The 17,133-nt window shown below is 44.1% G+C and overlaps 1 protein-coding gene and 1 long non-coding RNA gene across 2 annotated transcripts in view; one reads left to right on the top strand and one right to left on the bottom strand.

The window, feature by feature from the left end:
* The window catches only part of DLGAP4 (DLG associated protein 4), a 310,968-nt gene that overhangs the window by 56,253 nt on the left and 237,582 nt on the right, over positions 1–17,133 (bottom strand).
* LOC119931359 lies at positions 5,140–15,442 on the top strand. The gene is made up of 3 exons (XR_005452130.1): positions 5,140–5,205; positions 11,870–11,946; positions 15,354–15,442. It is a non-coding gene; the product is annotated as an uncharacterized LOC119931359 (long non-coding RNA).

The raw sequence follows: 17,133 nt of genomic DNA on the forward strand, positions 1-17,133 counted from the left end.
GCCCCTTGGGCCACATGGGGCTCACTGTCTTAATCCCCATTTTACAGATGAGGTAACAGAGGCGCAGAGGAGTGAAGTGACTTGCCCAAGCAGAAAAGTGGCAGAGGCGGGATTAGAACCCATGACCTTCTGACTCTCAGGCATGTGCTCTATCCACTATGCCACGCTGCTTCTCCAATGCATGCCTTGTAGCGGATACGAGCACATTAAAAAGAACTTGTAGTTTCAGCGAGCGATTTGGACTTCCCTGAATATATCACCAGGTCTTTTTTTTTTTTAATAGTATTTATTACGCCCTTACTATATGCCAGGCACTGTACTAAACTCAAGCTAATCGGGTTGGACGCAGTCCATGTCCCACTTAGGACTCACGGTGTTAATCCCAATTTAATAAATGAGGTAACAGGCACAGAGAAGTGAAGTGTCATAGCAGACAAGAGGTGGAGTGGGATTAGAACCCAGGTCCTTCTGATTCCCGGGCCACACTGCTTCTCTACCTGCCAGGGGTTATACCATCATACCAACGTGGCTCAGTGGAAAGAGCCCGGGCTTTGGAGTCAGAGGTCAAGGGTTCAAATCCCGGCTCTGCCCATTGTCAGCTGTGTGGCTTTGAGCAAGTCACTTCACTTCTCTGTGCCTCAGTTACCTCATCTGTAAAATGGGGATTAAGACTGTGAGCCCCACGTGGGACAACCTGATCACCTTGGAACCTCCCCGGCGCTTAGAACAGTGCTGTGCACATTGTAAGCGCTTTATAAATGCCATTATTATTATTGTTATTACCAAGTCTCTCTGTGCTGGCTGACCTTTCTGTTGCTCAGAAACAGGGGTGGGGAGGGAGGGGTGGGCCCTCATGACTCTGGTCAATAAAATGCAGGGCATTATCAGAAAGCGTCTAGAAAACTAGACAGAAGTTATAGTTTTGCTAGCATATAAAACCACACTACAGCTGAACTTGCAAAGTACATGCAGTTCTGGTCACATCTCACTGTTGACTGTTGCACTGTACTTTCCCAAGAGCTTAGTTCAGCGCTCTGCACATAGTAAGCGCTCAATAAATAAGACTGATTGACTGACTGATCTTAGAAATCACAATATGTAGCAGAAGAAGGAACATGGTAACCAAGAGCAATGAAAATGATATTGGATGGCAGGATCAGCTTCTGTATAAATAGAAGGATGAGGTCTCCCATGAGGAAAATATGGATGAGAATCAGGCCAGAGAAACTGAAAGAAAGAATTGATTATTTTGCCGGTGGCTTGAGTCACACTGCTTGGACTCTCTCATCTCTGCCAGTCTCGTTCCTTCTGGGGCACGGAGGGCAGAGAGAGAGTAGGAGGGCAAGAATGCAGTACATTGCCAACTTTGGCCAGTTATAGGCAGAAATGGGTCAAGAACCTAGGCCTTCTGATTTCCTTTCCCCCAGCAGCTGGGCTTTAGCAACTGTATAACAAGAAGGTGAATCCGTTTGAATGATTCAGTCTGGAGAGATGAAGGTTGACAGGAGATTTGATAATTGTTTACAAAATCACGAATGGTGCCGTCAGAGTGAGCACAGAATTATTGTTCTATGTTCTAAAAGGGTGTGGATAAATTCACGGATGAGAGGCCCATATGGGGTGACTAGAGGTCAAATAAGTGCTGCAGAGAGAAAAGTTAGGATGTGGATCTTAACAAACACACTTATTCCTCCAACTACTTGGTTGCTGCAGATGATACCAGAATACTGGGCTGGATGAATCACTCCATCTGATCCAGTAATGGCATTTATGTCCCTGTTTCTCGAGTTCCCATCAAGTTCCATGAAAATGTTATGCGTCTGTTTTTCTGCCCAGGGAGTACAATTTCAGAGCCATCACCAGGATGGTTCAGGCTGAGCGAATGTGACCTCGCAGTCTGTCCAAAGGCTGAAAGGAAAAATGAGCTAAAAAACAAGCAACCACAAGCCCAAGAGGCAGAGACAATGGCCTCCAGCAAAACACCAGTTAGCTCAGGCTACAGTTGGGTAAGTTCATCTTTTTGGCTACACTGAACATTCACAGGGAGAGCGTTCTTGGTAATAACAAGCCAAGAGGACACTCCTATCAACGGCAATAATAAAAAGTGAGAAGTGAGAAGGGGTGACATTTAAAGAGCATTCAAAATACTCCAGCCAACACTGAGAAGATCACCACTCACCAGTCTCATGTTCACAAACCTGCAGGTTTCATAACCCATAAAAAGAGCCCGATAAGCAAATCTACATCGTCTTAAAATTCTGCAGCAATTGAAAACATGTTTCAAAACTTCACAAGAGGCATAAAAGAATTGGACTTTACCTTTAGATATGTCCCCTGTACCAGACTTGAAGTGCTAGTTTTTGATGTGCCTGGGACCTTTCTCCCGACTCCCTCCTCCTCCTTCTCACTCAACCTTCTCCTGCTTAAGCCCTGCTTGACATCACTGGATAACTTGTGAAAGCATGGGATGGTTTGTGACATCACCATCACCATCTGATTAGCCAGATATCTCACCAAAGAGCACCGTCCCTGGACATCGGGTTGTGAAAAACACCATCATTCAACATCAGAGATCCTCTGCCAACCTTGAGGTGGGGGGAGGGAGGGTACTGGTTTTTGTTTTTTTTTTTTTTTTTTAGCAATAAGGGACCCAAAATTTGGATTTCCATTTTCACAATGGGGTCAAAATAGAAATCAAACATTTATTCATTTAACTGCTACTCTTGGACTTAAAGACATGCAGAGTTTTTCATTACCTGTAAATATTAGTGAAGAGGACTTCAGTGAATCCATTTATTGTAATTAATAAATCTGGGGCCTGCTGTAATGGTCTCCACTGAATTTTATGAAACTGAGTTGAGTATGGTTTCTTTGAGGGACAGTGTGGCCCAGTGTAAAGAGCACAGGCCTGGGAGAGGACTTGGGTTCTAATTCCGCCTGCCAATAGCTTGCTCTGCGGCTTTGGGCAACTCATTTAATTTCTCTATGCCTCAGTTACCTCATCTGTAAAGTGGGGATTACATATATATATGTATATATATATAAAATATATTTTATATATATTTTATTTTATTCTCCCTCCTACACAGGGATTGTGACACCTGTGTGTGATATGGATTATGTCTGAAAGGATTATTTTGTATCTTCCCCACTGCTTACTCTGTAAAGCAATGTTCTAAGCACTTAAATACCACTATTATTATTGTTATTCTGAGCTACTTCTGAATACAGTATTAGCAATATGCTTTGAAGAGCAAAATGATAATATTTTCTTCATCCGGGAAGACATTAAAGAAAAATACATGAAAGTTTTACAAATGATATTTCATAGATCACCTCTTATTTGATGGCATGCAATTTCCCTGCACAAAGAGCATAAGTATTTGATAGGTTTCCTTAAAAAGACTTATTTTATAGGTTTCCTTAGGAACGGTATAACTACCAATCAATCAATCAATTGTATTTATTGAGCGCTTACTGTGTGCAGAGCACTGTACTAAGCGCTTGGAAAGTATAAGTTGGCAACATATAGAGACAGCCCCTACCCAACAGTGGGCTCACAATCTAGAAGGGGGAGACAGAGAACAAAACCAAACATACTAAACAAAATAAAATACATTTTATAAATTACAAATTTATAAATAAAATAAATACCATATTCAAGACTCATACTGTTTCTCCCTTCAAAGCACTTTAATCACATTTTAATAACATTGATTATGATGAAATACTAATCCACTACAATATTTTCTGAGGGGACAAACTGATTATTCCAACAGAAGGTAGATAGTTAAAACAAGGACAAAAGATCTTACTGTCTTACAAATATCTTACTAATAATGAGTGAGTTACACAATTTAGCAAGGGTTCCCAGGTTCCAAATAATAAGGTTGAAGACAAGCAGTGGTAAGTAAAATATAATTAACTTGCACACCAATACAGTTGTGATTAATTTCTTCAAAATATTTCTACATCACTATCATATTGGTAAACCTGGCAATTAATCAATTTACTGAGAGCTTACTATGTGCAGAGCACTGTATTAAGTACTTGGGAGGGTGCAACAGAGTTGGTAGACACAATCCCTGTAAATTTATAGGCAAAAAGCTACTGAAAATTTGTAGGCCTTTTTTTTTTTTAATAAACTTACCTATTAGGATAGTTAATTACTACCACAGCAACCCATTTCCCTACAGTGCCTATAGATATGGGCTTTACAATGAAAAAAATTTAACTGCCATAAATGTAGTGCTCAATGTAAGCTACAGAATGCTAAATTCCTCCATTACTCCTGTATATTTGTCATGCCCAGTTCATTAGGAACTGAATGGGTTTATTAAATAGTTAATGATCTGAAAATTGAACAAGTACGGAAGCTTAGGTTGTATGATTTTATGTTATTTCCATTTCGAGATTTATGGGAGGTGGTCTAGTGGATTTTTAATGAATATAGCTGTACTGGTTGTTTTCAGATTTTTTAATAGGTATACTTTGGATACAACTGGGAATGAGGATATAATTTAAATATTTAAAACCAAGGAGCCCTTTAATATTATTGTCATCAACTTTATTTATTCCTTCCATTAGGAAAGGAAAACTTGAATGAATTAAAAAAAATGATAAAGTAGCTCATTTCTACAGCTAACTTGGTTATACGTTTACTAGTAACAGAAAGGAAAACTGAACTATTACGTGAATCCACATGAGATGAAAAAGGACCGGGGAGAAAGCCAAAACCAACTTAGAACTCAGATCCTAGGGAGAGCTGTGCAATGTCAGGAAGAGTGGTGTGGCCCAATAGATAAAGGGCCTGGGAATCAGAAGGATCTGGGTTTTAATCCCAGTTCCACCACTTGTCTGCTGTGCGACCCTGGGCCACTTAACTTCTCTGTGCCTCTGTAACTCCATCTGTAAAATGGGGTTTAACACTGTGAGCCCCATGTGGGACATGGGCTGTGTACAAACTGATTTATTTGTATCTACCCCAGTGTCTAGCACAGAGTCTGGCTTAGCAAATACTAAAAAAGTGACAAGGCACTCCTATCACCATAGGGCATAACAGGAAATAAAGAAAAAAAGTCCATTTTTTTTTAATTTTTCTATTTTCACCCAGTCTCAGATCAATTTATCCAAGTTGTCTTTTACAAACCAGAAAAAAAAATGGAGGTTTAAAAGGAAAAAACAGCCCCAGCCCACAAGACTTACGTAAGTATCCTTTTATTCTACTATTTTCCCTACCTGCAATTTATTTTATCTGTCCTTGTGGAATTGTAAACTTTTTGAGGGCAGGGATCATGTCTACCAGCTCTATTGTACTGTACTTTTCCAAGAACTTTACATTACGGTGCTCTGCACACAGCAAATGCTTAATAAATGCTTGAGAAGCAGCGTGACTCAGTGGAAAGAGCCCGGGCTTGGGAGCCAGAGGTCATAGGTTCTCATCCCGGCTGGCTCCGCCACTTGTCTGCTGTGTGACTTTGGGCAAGCCACTTCACTTCTCTGTGCCTCAGTTCCCTCTAACTGTAAAATGGGGATGAAGACTGTGAGCCCCACATGGGACAACCTGATCCCCCCCAGCACTTAGAATAGTGCTTGGCACATAGTAAGCACCGAACAAATGCCATTATTATTATTATTATTATTATTAAATACCAGTGATTGAAATACAGATCACCTATCCTTTAAAAACAAGTCGACACATCTAAGGTTTGTCACTGGGTTGCCGTCCTAAACACTCCATAACCCTAATGCTGTTCTTCCCAAATCCCAGAAAAGAGGGACTGAATTTAAAGGCCTTTGGAGGACAGGTTATTTGCTTCCCCATCTGCGGCCACCCAGATTTACCTGCAGAACTAGAGTCAAGCCTGTAAACTTGCTATGGGCGAGGAACTTGTCTAGTTCTCTTCTCTGGTTCTCTCCCAAGCACTTAGTACAGTGCTCTGCACATGGTACATGTTAAGCGCTCAGTAAATACCAAAGACAATAGCTTTCAGCACCTGTGTTGATGTTTACTGCTTTCCATTTCTGACTGCCACATTGGTACAAAACACATTTTATTTCTCTATTTTTCAAAATGAACCTTATGCCCGAGACCTGAAAAAAGCATGCCCGGGTCTAAATGAAATTAGACTGTGGATAGAATTTGTCTGGCTGATGCACGCTGTTGCCAAATGAATCAGTGTTACAACACTAGCAGATGTGGGGAAACCCAAAGAAACATTTTGTATGATTTTTTTAAAATGTACACGCTAGGTTGACATCTACTATAACACACATTGCTCCATGGCAAAAATTATATATTTTAAGATGATGCATTCTATCAATTGCATTTATTGAGCCCCTATAATAATAATAATAATAATGATGGTATTTACTAAGTGCTTAGTATGTGCCAAGCACTGTTCTAAGTGCCGGGGAAGATACGAGGTAATCAGATTGTCCCATTTGAGGCTCACAGCCTTAATCTCCATTTTACAGATGAGGTAACTGAGGCACAGAGAAGTGAAGGGACTTGCCCAAGGTCACACAGCAGGCAAGTGGCAAGGCTGGGATTCGAATCCACGTCCTCTGACTCCCAAGCCCGTGTTCTTGCCACTAGGCCATGCCCCTACTGTTTCCAGGGCACTGAACTTCAGGGGGAATAATAATAATAATGATAATAATAGCATTTATTAAGCGCTTACTATGTACAAAACACTGTTCTAAGCACTGGGGAGGTTACAAGGTGATCAGGTTGTCCCACGGGGGGCTCATAGTCTTCATCCCATTTTACAGATGAGGTAACTGAGGCCCAGAGAAGTTAAGTGACTTGCCCAAAGTCACACAGCTGGCAATTGGCGGAGTCAGGATTTGAACCCGACTCCGGAGAAGCAGTGTGCCTAATGGAAAGCGCACTGGTCTGCTACTCAGGGGACCTGGATTCTAATTTCAACCCCTCCACTTTCATTCATTCATTCAATCGTATTTAATGAGCACTTACTGTGTACAGAGCACTGTACTAAGCACTTGGGAAGTACAAGTTGGCAACATATAGAGACAGTCCCTACCCAACAGTGGGCTCACAGTCTAGAAGCGGGCAAGTCACTTCATTTCTCTGTGCTTCAGTTTCCTCTACTGTAAAATGGGGATTCAACACTTGCTCTCCCACCTTCTTAGACTATGTGCCCCATGTGGGACAGGGACTATATCCAACCTGATTAAGTTGTATCTATCCCAGTGCTTAGAACAGTGCTTAACACATAGTAATTACCTTCCCAGACTGAGCCCCCTCCCCACAGCACCTGTATATATGTTTGTACAGATTGATTACTCTATTTATTTTACTTGTACATATTTACTATGCTACTTATTTTATTTTGTTAATATGTTTTGTTTCGTTGTCTGTCTCCCCCTTCTCGACTGTGAGCCTGTTGTTGGGTAGGGACCGTCTCTATATGTTGCCAACTTGTACTTCCCAAGCGCTTAGTACAGTGCTCTGCACATAGTAAGCGCTCAATAAATATGACTGAATGAATGAATATGCTTAACAAATGCCATAAAGTATTCCTCCCAATCTGAAAAGATCACCTGCCCCATCAGAAGATCACCTAAGAAGTCCCAGTCGCAAAAGTATAAATGCCATCTAGGAAAATGAACACCGTCACCCACATTAATGTGTTGATAAATTTTCAACCAACAAGGGAGTTTCCTTGGAAAGGGAACAAAGAAAATCAAAATGAGACTTGAGCAATTCTCTAGACTAATGAAGATACTTCACTCCACATCTCGCTCCCTCCACGGGCCAAACGAGTTGTTTATAAATATTATATCTCCAACAACCAGGAAATAAAACCCAACAAAACAATACCAAATCAGGGTTGGCTGTAGTTTGCCAATCGTCGACTACGGAAAAGCAGGCGACTGCCAGTAAAAAACGTCCCCGATCTGAATGCTGGCATTCTCTTACCATCGAGAGGCCAGGATCAATCGATCGTATTTATTGAGCACTTACCGTGGACAGAATTATTCAAGCCAACCCAGAAGGGCTGAGCAATTCGAAAGCAGAATGCCGCCCTTCTTGATTGTTTCCCAGGAGGTATTACCTGATCCTCTGCTGGTTTGGAAACACACTTACAACTAACATCACCAGGAGATAATTTAAAAGGCCTCGCTCCACACCTCAACTTTACAGGCAGGCCAGGCGCCACGCCTTCGGACTTGCTTCATAAAGATCACATTTAACTAGCAGACTTCCAGACACTAAGGCTGCGGCAACCGAGATAAACACTGCATTTGTTTTCAAACTCGGTGCATCTAGGATTTCATTCCTTTTAGGAAAGGATCGATGAGCTCCCCGGAAAGCATGTTGGTATACCTAAAGAGTGCCAAGTATCTAGCTCAGGTTACCATCTGTAGGATTCATTTCTAGAGGAGAACTAACCTTTGCTGGCTTTACTTGCAGTGCGAATAAGTCGTTTCCAGGAAACCTCAAACTACCACTTTCTGCTCCTCCCACTCCCAAGCTCTGGTCTTCCAGGGGGCAATGTCATCATCCTACGGGAATTTCTTGCAGCATATTGGACCTCGATCGGATTCCAGGTCCAGGGACCTGAAGCCTGGGGTGCTCTTGGATGTTGGGGGGGATTGCAGATGGGCCGTCGAGGCTTCCTGTTAACCCCCTTTACTTTCACTTTGTGTTTACAGAAAAAGCAAAACAAAAAAGTCAGGCGGTTGAACCTTACCCAAGAATCCTCTTCCCCTTTCTCCTTTAGCTGGACGTGGGGCCTGCTCCCAGCGGGAGGCAATCAATCCATCCATCCATCTATCCATCCATCCATCTATCTATCCATGAAGTGTCAATGCCTTAAGGCAAAGACCCCCGGCCCTGGTCCAAAGGGAGTCCATCACGAGCCCGGGGTCACACCTTTCCCTCGAAAAGGAGCAGTGGCAAGGCTGGGGCTGGAGATGCCCCTCCAAATCCTGCCCGGTGAACCCCCAAGACCCCCACTCTGAAGGAGGAGGAGGAGGAGGACCGGGGAAACAGGAGGAAGAAGAGGGCTGGGGGGGAGAGGGGGGAAGGGGGCAGAGGAGGAGGGGGGAAGGGGGCTGGAGGGAAGGGGGCTGGAGGAGGAGGAGGAGGAAGGGGGCTGGAGGAGGAGGAGGAGGAAGGGGGCTGGAGGAGGAGGAGGAGGAAGGGGGCTGGAGGAGGAGGAAGGGGGCTGGAGGAGGAGGAAGGGGGCTGGAGGAGGAGGAAGAAGGGGGGTGGAGGAGGAGGAGGAAGTGTCTTGGAGGAAGAAGGGGGCTGGAGGAAGGGGGAAAGGGCTGGAGGAGAAGTGTGAAATGCTTAGTACAGTGCTTTGCACACAGTAAGGGCTCAATAACGAAGAAATGAATGTAAAGGGGCTGGGGAAGCGGGGAGGAAGACTGGGGGAGGAGGGGGAAAAGAGGAGAGGGAGGATGAGGGAGGAGGCTGGGGGAGGAAGGGCCGACGGCCCCCAGCTTGGGCATGGGCACAGGCACTGGGCTGGGCAGCGGCCCCTTTTCCAGCGCCAGGCTTCCCCAAGGAGAATCGGTTGGGGGGCTGAAGAGAAGGGGCCGGGGGCTGCAGCAGTGAGGGACAGAGGGTGGTGGCAGGGAGGGAGGGACACCCCCACACCTCTGCACCAACCTGCCGGACTCTGCTCCTTGGGGCCAGACATCAGGGCTTTCACTCATTCCACCATATTTATTGAGTGCCTGTATGCGCAGCACTGTACTAAGCACTTGGGAGAGGACAACAACAGGCCGATGCATTGCCTGCCCACAACCGGCTTACAGTCTAGAGGGGGAGACAGACAGTAATAGAAAAAAATCAATTAGCGATATGGACATAAGTGCTGTGGAGCTGAGAGGGAGGGATAATAATAATAATAATGGCATTTATTAAGCACTTACTATGTGCAAAGCACTGTTCTAAGCGCTGGGGAGGTTACAAGGTGATCAGGTTGTCCCACTGGGGGCTCAGTGTCTTAATCCCCATTTTACAGATGAGGTCGCTGAGGCACAGAGAAGTGAAGTGACTTGCCCGAAGTCACACAGCTGACAATTGGCGGAGTTGGGATTTGAACCCATGACCTCTGACTCCAAAGCCCGGGCTCTTTCCACTGAGCCACGCTGAAAAAAGGGAGCAAGCCAGGGCGATGTAGAAGGGAGTGGGAGAAGAGGAAAGGAGGGCCTAGTCAGGGAAGGCCTCTAGGGCAGAGTAATTGTCCGTTGGATTTGAGGAGGGCTTTGAGCTCTGGGGTGGGGAGCTCATTACGGGCGGGGAACGTGTCTGCTAATTTTCTTGGGCTGTACTCTCCCAAGTGCTTAGAACAGTGCTCAGCACAGCGTAAGTGCTCAATAAACACCACTGATTGACGGATCGGGTACTCTCCTATCCAATCTATACCCTTCTACCCAGCCTGCACAGAGTAAGGGCCCAATATTTAACACTCACCCATCTCAGGGTGCCCCTCTCATGGACTAGGGAGTTGAGCGGGGGGATACTTTCTCCTGCAACCCCTGGGCCCATTTACAGAGCTCCCAAAGGGGCCATTCAGGACCCCCGGCACCTCATCCAGCCTCATCATCCTCCAGGGGAATGGCCTTTGCCTCTGATACCCACACACTGAAGGCATTCCAATTCAACTTAATTACTTGCTATCCAAAGTCCCCAGGCAGGCTGGCCCTGGACAAGACAGTTGGGGACATTTTGCAAAGGCCAAACTAAATTATGGCTGCAGCTAAAAACATAGATTTCCCACTTGTGGCCCAAACTATCCCCGGGACCCCTCTTTTAGGAGTAAAAGTAACCAGATTTTTAAAAAATGGGTCGTGCCAGGCACTGTATTAAGTGCTGAGGTACACACAAGATAATCAGGTTGGACACAGTCTATATCTCACATGGAGCTCACAATGTTAATCCCCATTTTATAGATGTTTATTCTGTGGGGACAGCCCTATTCCTAGACTGTAAGCTTGTTGTGGCCAGGGATTCTGCCTACTAACTCTACTATACTCTTCCAAGTGCTCAGGACAGTATTCTGCACACACTAAGGACTCAATAAATAACACATATTGACAACTGTCATTAAGTGCCGATTCTTCACTTAAGATTCATTCACTCAATCATATTTATTGAGCGCTTACTGTGTGCAGAGCACTGTATTAAGCGCTTGGGAAGTACAAGTTGGCAACATATAGAGACGGTCCCTACCCAACAACGGGCTCACAGTCTAGAAGGGGGAGACAGACAACAAAACGTGGACAGGTGTCAAGTCATCAGAATAAATAGCAATAAAGCTAGATGCACATCATTAACAAAATAGAATAGTAAATATGTACGAGTAAAATAAATAGAATACTATATCTGTACAAACATACATACAGGTGCTGTGGGGAGGGGAAGGAGGTAGGGCAGGGGGGATGGGGAAGAGGAGAGGAAAAAGGGGGCTCAGTCTGATATAGGGAGGCAGCAATCTAGCTAACTCCATTTGTTAAGTGCTTACTAAGTGCCATGCACTGTATTAAGTGCTCCTGTAGATACAAGGCAATTGGGACAGTTTCTGTCCTACATACGGCTCTTATGTACATATCTACATATCATATCTATCATATCATATCTACCATATCTACATATGGCTTTTAGACTGTGAGCCCACTGTTGGGTAGGGACTGCATATGTTGCCAACTTGTAATTCCCAAGCGCTTAGTACAGTGGCACACAGTAAGCGCTCAATAAATACGATTGATTGATATGGTCACAGTCTGAATTCCCATTTTACAGACGAGGTACAGAGAAGTTAAGTGACTTGCCCAAGGTTACACAGAAGAGCCAGGATTAGAACCCATGTCTTTTTTTATCCACTAGGCCATGCTCCACTTCCCTGTATTCACTTGCTGTGGCCATCCTGACCCTGTATGGCAGAGTGGTTGAGGCTGCGTGGGGTAAGTGTATTTTCGAATAGATTTACGTGGCTCTCCGTTTGATCTATCAATCAGTGGTATTTATCGAATGCTTACTATGTGCAGAGCTCTGTACTAAGGAAAAGTACAACACAATGGAATTAGCAGACGTGTTCCCAGCCCAAAGCGAGTTTATGTTTGCCTTCCATATTTATGGGGGACACACCGGGCAGACCAGGGAAAGGTTTCAGGAGCCAATTGCCACTTTATCGGGCTCCTACAATCCTACTTTAGTCAGCACGGTGTGATCGACAGCTAGCATTCCGGAGCCTGTCCAAGTCCACGCTCCAGTCCAGACTGACAGGAGAAAAAAAAATAAGGGGGGATAGAATATCAGTACCCCAGGCAGCAGCTGTCCAAGTGGACCCTCATTAGCATGTGATTTCAAAGTCAAAAAAAAATCCCTGTACAGGCCCAATCAATGACTTTAAGCCAAGATGCGTAAAAATATCCCACGGGTTGCGAAGCTCTTTTTGATGAAAAATGAGGCTGAAGTTTTTACTGTTAAAACGCAGGACCCGCTCATTTTCAAGTCTGCCCTCGTTTTGCCTCGTGCCAAGTTTTTTTCAAACTGGGCAAAAAATGGGGGTGGGAGAGAGATTATTTTTCTGGTTCCAAAATGGGGATAAATGTTGACCTACGTGAAAGCTGATCTACTCGTCCAAAAGATGGCATAAGCGCTCAGCAGGCATGAAGGGCATAAGAAATGCTTAATAAAATAGTGTAAGACCCTCGAGGCAGAGGGCATGGTTTTTACTTTTGTTGTATATTCCGAAGCACCTGTTACCAAGAATGTCAAGTAGTTCAGATCTTTGGCTTCCCTCCTGAATCACCCAATGCCCCTTAATGATGGCATCTAGTAAACGCTTACTATGTGCCGAGCACTGTTCTAAGCGCTGTTGTACTCTACAACATTATTACTCAATTATTATAGATTAATATAATATAATAATAATTATTAGAGTAATAACAATATAATATTAGAGTATTAATAATACTTAATTATTATCAAGTATTATTAATAATACTCTAATAATAGAGTATTATTACTCTATTTATTTATTTCTCTATTTATTTATTTATTTTACTTGGGCATATCTATTCCATTTATTTTATTTTGTTAGTATGTTTGGTTTTGTCTCCCCCTTTTAGACTGTGAGCCCACTGTTGGGTAGGGACTGTCTCTATATGTTGCCAATTTGTACTTCCCAAGCGCTTAGTACAGTGCTCTGCACACAGTAAGCGCTCAATAAATACGATTGATGATGATGTTGTAGATCAGGTTGTCCCACGTGGGGCTCACAGTCTTCATCCCCACTTTACAGACGAGGTCAACTGAGGCACAGAGAAATTAAGTGACTTGCCCCAAATCACACAGCAGACAGTGGGGCGGAGGTGGGATTAGAACCCACGACCTCCGACTCCCAAGCCCATGCTCTTTCCACTGCGCCACGCTGCTTCTCATCACCGTGCCAACTACTTCGGGGGCAAGCTTGAAACCAAATTCTCCCCTCACTCCCTCACCCTTCTCAGACAAGTCTCGGGGAGACCGCTCTCCCGCTTTCAAAATTCTTCAGTGCTTTGCCCATAGTAAGCGCTTAATAAATGCCATCATTATTATTATTACCCCCACCTGCACCTCTGACTCCATCCCTTCTTTTACTAAAACCACTTGTGTCAGCTTTTCTTCCTTCCTCTCTCTCTGACAGCTCTCTCCCCTCTGCCTTCGAACATGCCCACATCTCTCCTAAAAACAGCTTTCTGGGGATCCCGCTTCACATTCCAGCTACTGTCCTATCTCCCTCCTCCCAATCCCTACTGAACTCCTCCATCTGCTTTGTGTCCCCTTCACTCCACTGAGACTGCTCTCCAAGGTCACCAAAAACCTCCTCCTTGTCAAAATCTTACCAATTCTATCCCAATCCTTCTCAATTATGTTGCCAACTTGTGCTTCCCAAGCGCTTAGTACAGCACACTGTAAGCGCTCAATAAATACGACTGAATGAATGAATGAATCAGTGGCATTTACTGAGTGCTTATTGTGTGCAGAGAGCACTTTACTAAGCGCTTCGGAGAGAGCAACAGAATTGGTAGACACAGTCCCTCCCCACAGCGGCCTTAAAATCTAGAGAGGGAGACCGACATTAATATAAATAATTTATAGATAAGTACACAAGAAAGCAGCGTGGTTTAGTGGAAAGAGCCCGGGTTTGGGAGCCTGAGGTCATGGGTTCGAATCCCGGCTCTACCACGTCTGCTGCGTGACCTTGGGCAAGTCACTTAACTTCTCTGAGCCTCAGTTACCTCATCTGTAAAATGAGGATTAAGATTGTGAGCCCCACGCGGGACCACCTGATCACCTTGTATCCCCCCCAGTGCTTAGAACAGTGCTTTGCACGTAGTAGGCGCTTAACAAATGCCATCATCATTATTATTATTATCACCAGCTGTGCGGCTTTGGGCAAGTCACATAACTTCTCTGTGCCTCAGCTACTTCATCTGTAAAATGGAGATTAATCAATCAATCAATCGTATTGAGCGCTTACTGTGTGCAGAGCACTGTACTAAGCGCTTGGGAAGTACAAGTTGGCAACATATAGAGACAGTCCCTACCCAACAGTGGGCTCACAGTTTAGAGGGGGGGAGACAAAGAACAAAACCAAACATATTAACAAAATAAAATAAATCGATCAGATATGTACAAGTAAAATACATAAATAGAGTAATAAATATGTACTAACATATATACATATACACAGGTTAAGACGGTGAGCCCCACGTGGGACAACCTGATTGCCTTGTATCTACCCCAGCACTTAGAACAGTGCTTGGCACATAGTAAGCGCTTAACAAAAACCATCATTATTATTATTAATTACATAAGAGAAGAGGAGTGAGCCCTCACATTCTTGGTGTGGGCAGAGAAATGGACAAAGTTTCACACTCCTCTTGCTCCCAAGGTTAGGAAAGTGACTCAACGTGGATGAAGATGGTTAGGGCAGGATGCGGGTAGGAGGTCGGAATTGGACACAGTGGGACCATTTCCTCCATCAGACCCTAAATCTCTGTACACAACTCTTGGCTGGCAACGAGAAGGGTCACAACCGCAATTTCTGAGTTGCACACCTGTGACCAGTATCACACATTCCACCCTCAGCAGGGTCTTCCTGTTTGGTGCAAGCCCTCTAAACATTATCTGAATTTACACCTTTATTTTGAAGAGCTGTTGAATTTCCAACGATGTCAGTAGAATGGATTTCCACAAAAAGAGTCATTAAGCAGAAATTTCCACTTGTTTCTCATGATTTGGAGGGTCTTGTTTTGTGTAAGTTTTTTGGGTTTTTTGCAATGCTTTTGGCTAATCCTCTGAATCTAAACTCTTCCAACAGCTATTTTGGAGCCATTTTCCACCACTGCTGGTTTGGATGAAAGACTTTGCATTTCTGTGGTAAATAGTAAAAATAAAATTAAGTGCCCGACGAGTTCAAGTGAAGGACTAAAAAGAGAAACCAATACAACAAATCTGTAGTCATCATATTAAAGTTCAACTCGCAGTATCCTACAAATGTATTGATTTCTCTCAATTTACCCTTTCCAAATATAGTCCCACATCATAAAGTGAGGGAAACCTGAATAGCACTTGTCACTCTTTCTTGCTGCTTCCCCTTTAGATTAAGAAGCAGCATGGCCTGGTGGAAAAAAACATGGGCCTGGGAGCTGGGTTCTAATCTCAGCTCTGCCACCTGTTTAGGAATGACCTTGGTCAAGTCACTTAACTTCTCTGGGCTTCGATTTCCTCATCTGTAAAATGGGGATTCAATACTCTTCTCCCTCCTAGACTGTGGGCCCCATGTCTGACTGGATTATCTTGTGTCTACTCCAGCACTTAGTAAATTGCACAAAGATCACACACATCATACTCCGATTATGATTTTTAGATGACACACTCAAAAGTACAGGGCAGGTCCTCTATTTTAAACAAAAACCCAGGGTTAGCTACACGGAAGACACTCAGAAAGTTAGCTGGGAAGGTCAGTCAAGCCACGGACTCTACTGCGCACTGACTGTGTGTGCACAGCGCTGTACTAAGCACTTGGGAGAACAGAGTAGTTAACTGACACGATCCTGATCTGAACTGTACTTTCCAAGAGCTTAGTACAGCGCTCTGCACGCAGTAAGCGCTCAATAAATGACTGAATGAATGAATGATCCCTGCCCTCAAGGACTAGGGAAGATGGAAATCCGACAGAAAACATCTGGACTATCATAAAGCTTTAAGTTGGAGAGGATTGCCCCTTTTGCTCTTGAAATCTGGGACAATATCTCATCTTTGGGCTCAGATGGAAAGATTTTGGGATGGCTCAAAAGCAAAGATTTTCTTGCTGATCCAGAGGGCAGCTCGGTGGCCAAAGAGGCTGAGGGAAAAAAACGCAAGTGGCATCGAGCCATCATTCTGGCTCGGTTCCCAACTTACTAGGTAATTATCGCCAAGTCATTTTCTAGTTGCGCAGGTCACTTTTCTCCTGGTTAAAGTGGAAATGGCGTGACTGGCTGTGAGGAATGACCTGGAACAAGTGTGATCCGTCGCCATCCAAAGAATAACTGCTTAGAGCCTTCATACTGGCAGTTCTATTTGTTTGGGTTGGAATGTTATTGAGGAATTAGAGAATGTTCTTCCCATGCTGCCTGAATGTCTACTGGGCCGGGGCTGCAAGGACTAGACTGAAAGAATTCTTTAACCTGGGACTCTTCAGAAACATGGATCCCGTGCTACAGACGAACTGGTGGTATTTTCAAATAGATTAAGCTACTATCTTCTATTTCTAAACGTATTGCTGAGCTCAGTGGCCCACTGCGCTCAATAAATATGACTGAATGACTGAAATCCAGCATGGCCTACTGGAAAAAGCACGGGCCTGGAAGTTAGAGGGACCTGGGTTCTAATCGCAGCTCTGTCAACTGTCTGCTGTGTGACCTCGGGCCAGTCGCTTAACTTCTCTGTGCCTCGGGTCCCTCATCTGGGGATTAAAACTGCGAGCCCCATGAAGGATATGGGCTGTTTCCAAACCTGACTAGCTTGTATCTACCCAGTACTTGACGCACTTAATGCTGTTATTATTATTGTTATTATTATTACTTGGAACAGTGAGTGGCGCATAGCAAGTGCCT

Source organism: Tachyglossus aculeatus, chromosome 8 (genome assembly GCF_015852505.1).
Source record: "Tachyglossus aculeatus isolate mTacAcu1 chromosome 8, mTacAcu1.pri, whole genome shotgun sequence".
Lineage (NCBI taxonomy): Eukaryota > Metazoa > Chordata > Mammalia > Monotremata > Tachyglossidae > Tachyglossus > Tachyglossus aculeatus.